Raw genomic sequence first — 8,333 nt, forward strand, 5'->3', positions numbered from 1 at the left:
AAGGGGTGTTGCACAAAAGGAGGAAAGAACATCTACATAGATGCTGACTGTTAGATTGATGTAAGACACTGTTTGCCTGCCAAAGTTTTTTCTTCCTTTTTTTTTTCTTTCCCCTCCCTTACCAGCGTTCGATCTCTGCCGCCGTTTTTAAGAGGCTTTTAAAAATTCTTGGAAAAATCTTTAGGAGCGCCTCAGGAATTTTTTTTTACCCTCTACTTCTCGAACTCCTGTGTCATCATTCAGCACGGGGATTGGAATGAAAGCTTTGATGGGATTTCTGTCTCGAGCCGGACTGAAACGAAAAGCAAAGTTATCTGTGCAGGCTGGTGAGTTATTCACGCTCAGCTTCAGCGGCAGCAGAGAACAGCTCAGGGTAGTAAATGAGACTGACAACTAAATCCACACTCCAGGGACTTCAGTACCTCTGTTTTATTTGGAAACAGGTAGAAATGTCCCTTCTCTTGGCTCTGTGGACTTGGAGGTGTTTTGGATGCCAAGTCGGACGGCTGTACGGACACACTTGTGGATTTACACGGCTCACACGAGCTGGTGTTCACTGAGCAGGGATCAGTTTTAATCCCAGTGTAAAGCTGACATAACACTGAATGTAAGCTGGAAGCTTTCTGTGAATGCAAGTCGGATGCCGAGGGGGAGGTGTTTGTTCTTTCTTTGTTTTTTTGGTTTTTTTTACTATTTTATTTTAATTTATGTCATTTCTTCGCTTTTTCTCTCCAAAGCACAGAGGTGTTTCAGGGTTTCCCCAACCTTCCTCTTCTGACCAGCAGGAGAAAAAAAGCCAGTTTGGGGTCTTCCTGCAGTGAAAACCTGTGTGTCACCACCCTGCTGAGGGTCAGCTCAGCTGTCCCGGTTGTCACCAGGGAGACTGGCTGCTGCCTCTGAGCCACAGGACTGGCCAGAGAGGGGGACAGAGGGGAGAGCAAGGGAGAAGGGAAATTACATGCTTGGTTTTGCAGACAGAATGAATTTCCCGGCAGTGCCAGAGTGTCTCTGAGAGCAAAAGGTCCGAGTGCCTGGTTTATCTCAGCGGGACTTGCACACACGCCTCGGATTAACCCCTGTGCTCTCAGATCTCTGCCCGCCTTAACAGCTGGGGGCACCTCCATCTGTAAAAGAGGGGGCTTGCTCAGGCTTCAAACCAAGGAAAATCTGATCCAGAGTCAGGAACTGATTCCCTGGACACAACTCTTGAAGGATGGGTATTTAAAATCAGCCTACTTCTCTGCCTCCTCTTTTTTCTCCCTCTTCCTCCTTTAATGCACTGGTAATGTCCTCTAAATTATACTTAAATTAATTCAAGGCTTTTTCATTTGGACAATATGTCAGTAAGAAGGAAAAATCAAACACACACCTGGATAGTATTAGACAGTCAATAAGGGGTTTTAAACTACATTCAGTTTTCAGAAGATGATTCAGTGACAAAGCTGAAAACTGCTTAAACAGGAATCCAGATGTCTGCAGCTTGTCACCCCCAAGTTTTTATTCTTCCTAGGCATCAGATGTTCTTTATTTTCCATATATAGCCAACTTTATTTCCTTCTGTTTTATAATGCACTTACACAAGAGAACTGTACCAGTGAAAAAAGGAAAAAAGCAAAGAAAAGGGCAATAATTCAAAATTATCGGGTTTACCCTTCTAATTACAGTGGGACTTCAATGAGGAACCATGTGACAGACAAATCAAAAATCAAATTTAGCCAAATAATGGTAGATGGTGGAATTTTAATACAAGGTACAATTGCTTCTAGTTGTATCCTTTTCAGTGAAACTTTTTATTTACTGCAAACAGTCTCTGAGGCTTGGAGATCTTCACTGAGCAGCTTCTCTGGTCCTACCAAACAGGTGCCCAAGACACAGGGCATGTATCACACACCTCAGGGAACTGGACACAGCAAGAGCTCTATGAATAGTTTACAAGAGTTTCCATGTGTCCCAAATTGGCACCTATGGGATGGACCTGCCCAGATAGTCAGCCCTATCCACAGGAAATTCCCACTTTACTCACTTCTTCCTACAATTAGGAACTGGATGACCAAGCAACCTCTGTATCAGTACTGATAAGGTGAGGAAGAATCCCTGAAAGGAAAATTTCTAGAAGCCAGGAAAATAGCCATGGGAAGTACTGCAAAATGCTTCCTTGATTTCTACAGTCTCCTCTAAATATCCCTGACTGGTTTGGGCCAGAGACTGGGTACCAGGAAAGCCAGACCTTTAGTCTGACCAGTGGAATATATGAACAACACACAAATTAAATGTGCCTTAAGAGGAGCAGGCTGGACACTCACCTTGGTGTGGAACCAAGGTCACCTCACACTTGTATTTTCATCCTGAGACTCCTCATTTGTCTCTTCTTAACTGTTACCCACCTCTCATTTTGTATTTTGGGAGTTGGTGCCACAGTAACCCAATAAAACAATAATTCAGACAGAAAAGAGAAAAAAATCTGAAATAAATTAAAGACAGAAACGGTTCCAGGGAATATACACATATAAAAGAGATGGGTGGAGCTATTATCCAATTTTTCCATCTATGCTGTGATGTGAAGTAAACCATGATCATCTCTGCTGTGTTGTTACTAATTGCCTGCACAAGGATGGTACCCAGAGCCCCTCAACCTTCAGGTCTGGGCAGAAGGAGCAGAGACAGACTTGGCCTGTGTGTAGAAGAATCACCAGGAGGGGAAACAGAAGGGGATGAAAACAAAAGAACAAATCTATTGCACAAGAAATAGAGGGAGTTGTGGACCAAATAAATTGTAGAGCAGCGTAAGTGTAATGAGGAAAGAGAAAAGACAAAACATGAGTAGAGAAACCAGTTGGACTTCTTCAGCAATATCCACCACGACACAGATTTAATTGGTGCTCTACTCATTATGCCACTTTTCCACGAAACAAACTCCATCCCACGTTTCTCAGGCTGATGGCAAAGACCCCAGTGCTTGGCCAAGCAGCCAGAGGCCTCTGAACCCAGACCCCACAACCACCAGAAGCCCAGAAAAAGGACAAACCCCAGTTTCCTGCATATCAGGTAAGCTGGGATTTGTGCAGACAGCTTTTCTGGGCATGGTTTTATCTTATGCACCAAATCACACTTGAAGGTGGGGTTTAGTTTTTCTGGAAATAGAGAGAGATGACTGCTAGCCTTATGTAAGTGTTTAGGACATGCAATTAAGAACAGATCTGATGGGAATGAAAGGGAGAAAGTAGCTCTTTAGCTGAGGGGTGTTTCTATACAGATGATTTAAACCAGTGTACTCCCAACAACTCTTTGATTTAGTTACACTAGAGACAGTTGAGTGAAAAATCAAGCTCACAGGACTGGATATTTAATTGCCAAGATCCCAGGACCAACTCATTTTTTTTGTCTGAAACCAATCAGGTTCTGGAGGGCTGTAGCACAAATCTCCTTTAACATTTCAGTCAGAAAACAAATGTACTTGTAGTTGGAGTGGTAGGTTTTGTTCTGTGCTCCCACATGTCAAATTGCTCAGGATCACTCCTTTTTGAACAAGAAACAAATGTCAGTGACTTCAGATTTGGTCTTGGCTAACATGAATTCTTGGGGAATTTCCCTCTTAGGTGAAGGAACAGTCAAAGTTGAAGGGCAGAAGGAATGTGTGTCAGTCCAGCAGTCAAATGATTGGAAGAACCAGGGGAAATTCGGCAAACCACAATTATTCTTCTCCTGAGAAGAATTAGTTACCCTGTGGCCCTGCCAGACAAGTCTTTTAGCAGGCAAGCAGCAGTTCCAGGAATACTCCATTTTATACAGTTTCAGAGACAACAGCAATTCCTATTTCTGCCCTTAGACTTTCACCCCTCTGGGGCATCACCAGCTCTCACCTCCGTGGAGAAGAGCAAAACTGTGAAGCAGGGAAGAGCTGGAGCATCTATGTAATCTTGCTCCAACATTTCAGAAATGGGAAGGAGCCCAGCATTTCTGGTTGGAATGAAAATGTTTTCCCCTGTGTTCTGTTCAGTGCTCTCCATGCAGAAATTGTAGCTCACAGCTGGGGTTTCCAATAAGAAAATAACGCCACTGAATTAGATTTGCACCAATATTCAGGAGTTGATTCCTGGGCTCCATTCCCCTTCTTGGTAGAAGGAGAACATTTCCATTTTGCTGTTGTAAAAAGTACAAGGTGGCCATTGAGTCAAGAGAAAGACACTGGGGAAAATCTCTGCAAGAGGTCCCTGAGCACAACCAACACCTAAAGCATGAGTAAAGTGCCCAGGAACTGGGAGGGGCTTTAGACTGAATCCCTGGCTTAACTCTCCAAAATCAAGGAAAGATGGAAGATTTCAGACACATCCCCCTCTCCAGCATTTGTTCCCAGCCAGTCTAAGCACCCACTTGCTCCATATGGGAACTGCTGAAAATTCCCTCCTTAGGGACTCGGCTGATTTTGTTCCCTGTATGGAAAACTCAGAGCCTGCAAAATCCCCCCTTACAGAGCTGGACCCTGGAATTGCTTTGGAAAGCTGGACCTGAATTATCAGGAACTCACCTGTGAGGATCAGCAGTTATTTATCAACCACATGAGTCACCTGTTTTGTTTGGGAGACGAGATGGGATGTCACCCTCTAATGAGCAAGATTCAAAGGCATAAAGTTCACATTATTAATTTTCATTTAAGTACTTCCTGATTCAGTGAAACCAAAGCAGGTTCTAAAGACTAAAGTTTTTCCTTTTCTTAGAGAAGAAAAGTACCTGTACATTCCTCCATGTTCACCTGGATAACATAATTCTCTTTTTGATGGATTTTGTTTTAATTTTTCACTAGATATGGATATGTTGAGCCTCATTTTTATTTTATTTTTTCCCTTCAGAATAATAAAACTGTAGAAAATTTATCAGTGTATATATGACTGGACAAAATCTGTGGTTGTGCAATAAGCGAATGAAATTCAATATCAGCAGAGGCAAACCTATTTACATTGATGACCAATTTAGTCCTGATGGACAGAGAAGATGATTAAAAAGTTGTTTTCTCTTGAAGGAGATTTTGAAGGCATCTGAAGAGAAAATCCCTCATGAATGTCCTCGGAGAGTTTACCTCCAATTTCAAGTTTTCTCTCTTCTGAGGGCAAGAGACCCTACAGGACTTCCTGAAAACATATATAATGCAGGGATACATGTGTCAGTACAGCACAATTTTTCATCACAAGCACAACAAAGCCATGTGGGTGGCATTTGTCCCCCCTAGTTGTTGGTATCTACCATGGAAATGGCTCTGACTGAGTTGATGTCCTTTATCTTAGTGAATGCACAGTGTGTGAGCTTTCAGAATGTAATCACAGTCCTTGATTTCAGACATCTACACTCCATTGACTCCATTTAACCAACTTTTTAGGCTTCCTGGGCTGCCCAGTTCCAGTCAGCACTTACCTTTGTCTGGAAATCCCAGTTCTCTGGCCATGAGAACTGTCCACCTGCCAACCACACCAGCAGGAGGACTGTTATTACCCTTTTTTTGACACTTCTGGGACATTAAGTAATAAAGATGACTGTCTTCCAACTGAGACATAAAAGGGAATTTCCCAGACAAATCAGCCTGCACCAGGAACCAGATTTTTGTTTCCCCCTGATTCCCCTGCACCACCAAGTTGTCAGCAGCATCTCCACAAAGGAGGGGTGTTTTTTCCAGCTTGAAGGATTCTATGGTTCCATGATTATGGACCATGAAGGTCTTCACCACTGTCTGCTCTCCTGACACACAGCAAGCAGTGCTAGGGAAAGGCTACAGAGAAGTTGGCTGTCTCCAGGAACATCTTTTGTCTGAAGGCACCTTCCAAATTAGACATTTCTTCTCCCCAGGTTGATGCTGGAGAGAGAAACCACAGGCTCTGCTGCTTAGCAGCAGCATTAATGCACAGAGCAATGTCTCTCTTATAGCAGCAATGGATAGAAAGGGGGTATGAATCCCTTGCCATTAAACAGGACAAAATCTTACCTCTTTTTCTCCAAACGAACCTTCTCATATGTGTGTTATTTAAACACATTTGGCTTGTGAAATGGTTGGTTTTTCTGGCAATCTCAGAAAACGCCGCCACATTGAGGGTTAAATGCCAAATATGATTTTTTTTTCCTAAGTGCACGTATTTAGCAACAATTGTCCTTTTGAATTTCCTGTGCCCAGTGCATCACTGGGAGGTCAACCAATTTTTTTTTCTTTTTTTTCTTTTGCCCTACACATTGTGTTACATAAAATAACAAGTCTGCCAGGAATACTGGGCATGACACACCAGTGACTGTGCTAATGAAAGCCTTGGTACTTCATTACAAATACAGGAGGTGAATAAACCATTGTTGCTACTATAAGAAAGTTTTCAGTATGGATCACAGTCCTCTTGGTTTCTCGGTGTGCAGAAGAAATCAAGCTGAAGATGCCACTGCTATAAGCTCCACCAATGCTGATGATTTGATTGTTTGGAGGGAGGTTTTTTATGTAATTTCCCTGAGTTTTGCTCCCAGATTTCATCCCTGTGTGTGCTCTGTGCTCTGTTTCCCCACAGCTCCACTGCTCAGGCTCACAGCTTGTCTTTGGCACAGTCCGAGGTGCTGATTCAACATCACAGACTTCTTTATCATAATGAATTTCTTCTAACTGCCAAGTGTTATAGGGCACTGGATGTTGAGCTGATAGGAAAATAAAAGGGAGACCTTGAGGTGAAACTTGTGACCTATTTCCCAAGCAGAAAAAAAGCCTTGAGGTGAACTTTGTCAGGTTTATCACATGGCCACAGTCTGGGAAGTGTCAGCTGGACTTGTTAAATCTATGAGATCACACTGCAGCAGCAAAGTAATTCACCATTTCATGCAGACTGGGGAGATTAGGCAATAAAATGAAGTCACTACAGGCAGAGCACTTTTATGTCTCACAGAATGTCACTCATGGTAAATGGATCTTCCTTGGAAGTTCCTTAGTCTTTCCTGCATCTCCAATTACACTTAAAATCCTCCTGACAGCAGTTTATCGAGGCTGTCTTAAAGACCTTCCTCAAGGATGGTGATCCTTGGATGCCTTTAGATGTTTGATTCCAGTGCTTACACCCAAACTTTCCAAATCTCCCTTGCAATGAAAGCCCAACAACATGGAGCTGGGAAAAGATTTATGCCTTCCTCTCAAATATTTGTTAGATTTTTAAATGTTATTTGTCTCATTTATTTAGAGACTAATCAACTTGTTTTCTTGAAAACTTCCCTCCTTTGGTCCTCTTGACTTCTGTTAATGTAGTTTTTTATCTGGTGTTTGGAGGATTATAACAGTGAATTTTCTCTATAGGAAAGATTCTTTGTATTTCAGACCAGTTTTGCAACTCACAAGGTTCATCTTAAATTCTGATCTTGCACCTCCACACTAATGCTGCCTTTTCTAAGTCAACTAAAATTTGCAACTTTAACACCTGCTCGCCACTCCAGCCCTCCAGACATAAACCAATGGAAAATAACACACCAGAACAAGAGCCTAGCAAAGGAAACTCAAAAGGACAATTGTTGCTAAATACGTGCACTTAGGAAAAAAAATCATAATTGGCATTTAACCCTCAATGTGGTGGCGTTTTCTGAGAGTGTCAGAGAAACCAACCATTTGGATCTCAATGACATCCTCAGTTTTGATGATGAACCATCACTATCTTTAGGTGCAGCTTCCCACAGCCATGCACTTGCTGTCGATTCATAATCCTCACTGGGATTGTCCTCCCCTGATTAGAGGAGCAGAAAACTCATGGTTTGACTGAGGTCAAGGAATAACAAAACTATTGCAACTCACACGTGACACTTAAAATCAAAGAAAGCCCTGAGCAATAGTGACATTAACCTCACCTGACTCCAGAGACATTCCATTTTATGCTACTTGTTTCTCTTATTTAGTGGAAAGAAACAGGCACTTTTGGCACTTGACTCATGGAATATGTTTGTGCATCCACGTCGGATGCCTCACACCAGGGACACAATTGACCGTGTTGATCAAATCTTTACTTCAAAGTGAACTTTGATGAGTAAAACTACTGTTCTTGTTTGTGACACAAATTATGAGCAAGACCCATTCCTCCAGGAACAAGTTCGGAGCACGTTGGCACTGGGGAAGCAGGAAGATCTGTCAACATCTACTCTGGCTGTAACAAAAACATGGATTAAAACAAGGAGCGGGTTATAGTCTCGTGGATATGAACTATCACAGAATGAATCAGCTTCCTGGTGGTTGTATTTCAGCAGGAAACACTAAGTTTAGCCACACTATTAACAGGCACACACACAATAAATCTACCAAACCTCAGGAGCTCTGTTCTGAAGTTACTTTGCAGGTTGAA

Source organism: Neopelma chrysocephalum, unplaced genomic scaffold (genome assembly GCF_003984885.1).
Source record: "Neopelma chrysocephalum unplaced genomic scaffold, ASM398488v2 Primary Assembly neopelma1_101, whole genome shotgun sequence".
NCBI lineage: Eukaryota > Metazoa > Chordata > Aves > Passeriformes > Pipridae > Neopelma > Neopelma chrysocephalum.